General features: G+C 53.4%; 1 pseudogene; it reads right to left on the reverse strand.

The window, feature by feature from the left end:
• On the reverse strand, positions 1-1,429 carry LOC124974623 (Golgi phosphoprotein 3-like; annotated as a pseudogene).
• Between the last annotated feature and the right edge of the window lie 248 nt (positions 1,430-1,677).

The raw sequence follows: 1,677 nt of genomic DNA on the forward strand, positions 1-1,677 counted from the left end.
TTATTTCGTGAATGCCGCCACCACTGCCCACAGAACTTCATTGGTGTTGGCCCTCAGACATTCCACTTCTGGGTCTAAGTCAAGAAGCTGCCACACTCTCTTGGTAGCTAAATCATACTGCTCAACCCGAAGAGGTGCAAACGTGCTTTCCAGAACATCCCAAGCGTGGGCTGAGTAAATGAGAGCCAGCAAGTGCTTGGCCCTGAGGTGACGGTCATTCACCCATTTGTCAAGAACGGCTTCTTGTACCTTCTTGATGGGGCGCTGCTTAATGTTGTTGTTGGTGAGAGGATGTGTTGTCATGTCAAAACGTAGGGAGTTCTGTTTCTCTGTTGTCAGTACACCCTTTTCCACCAGGTTTTTAAGGAATCTTTCCCGCACGTTTCTTAATTGATAATGTCTCGGCAGTAAGTAAGTCAATCCAGTTCTGAACTGTTTCTGGAAGCTGAGTCTCCTTAACATGCTTTAAAACGTCATCAAGAAGAACATCCCCTGTTGGTGCATCAGACTTACTGGTCACCTTTCTTGTTAAAATACTTTTATATATCATTCCACAAGCCTCTAGTTGTAACCTTCCTCTCAATGCTAATTCAATTAACATACAGCCACGTAATCCAGATGATATACAGTCATTCCAAAATGATGTGTAAGCCTGAATCAAGATCACCTAGAAAGTCGTTTTCCAAATTTCATGACAACTTTGACTTTAAACTTTAATGGGAAAAATAACTTTTTCCTCCGAATTTTTTCATAACACCAAATGGTGTACCTTAATTTGTCTAAACAATACAAATCCCTTGACAAGGGGATCTGTGGACCCCTCCAGATTCTAAAACTGGCAAAACGCAAGAGTTCGGGGTGCTGGAGGTCCTGGGTGTTCAGTCTATAGGGCAGTTTCCAGGATGGAATTGCAACCTAGGATCTACACAGGCTGAACACACAGAAAAAAAGCGAGGAAGAAATGCAGACTGCCGGGGTATCGAAATGAAAAGACTGTGGAAGGGGGAAGGAAAAATCCAAGCAATCAGTGCGAGGAGGATCTGGAAAGAACCAGGCCGGCCGGGGAGCGCCAACTCAACACTCCTAGGGGCAAGTTGGGAGCTCCGGCCGCGGGGCTCGGGAGCGAGGAGGGCAGATGCGCAGCCTAGGCTGGCGCCCACCTGGAGCCCACCTGGGGTCCGGGCCCCCGCACCGTCTCGCCCGCCCTGTCCGCCGCGCCCGCACCTCTCGGTCCTTGAGGCCCAGCGCGAGAATCTCCTCCATCAGGGTCAGCCGCGTTTCTTTGGAGTCGCCCTCGTCGTCGTCCTGCTCGTCGCGGCGGCTCTGAGCGTCGTCCTCGCAGCACGGGCGTTCCTTGTCGGCGGCGTCGCTCCTTGTCCTCCATGCGCCGCTGCACCAAGCCCGAGCTGCGCTGGGTCAGCGAGGTCATGCCTCCAGCCGAATTGAGAGGAACGCGGAGCCTATCAGGTCTTCTTCCCCCTCCTCCCCCTCCTCCTCCCCCTCCTCCTCCCCCTCCTCCCCCTCCTCCTCCCCCTCCTCCTCCCCCTCCTCCCCCTCCTCCTCCCCCTCCTCCCCCTCCTCCTCTTCCTCCCCCTCCTCCTTCTCCTCCCCCTCCTCCTCCTCCTCCACGCCCCTGTTGCCCCCGACCTGGTTTCCATGTAAAATCCTGGGTCTGGG

The sequence above is a fragment of the Sciurus carolinensis genome, unplaced genomic scaffold (assembly GCF_902686445.1).
Source record: "Sciurus carolinensis unplaced genomic scaffold, mSciCar1.2, whole genome shotgun sequence".
In the NCBI taxonomy this organism is placed as follows: Eukaryota; Metazoa; Chordata; class Mammalia; order Rodentia; family Sciuridae; genus Sciurus; species Sciurus carolinensis.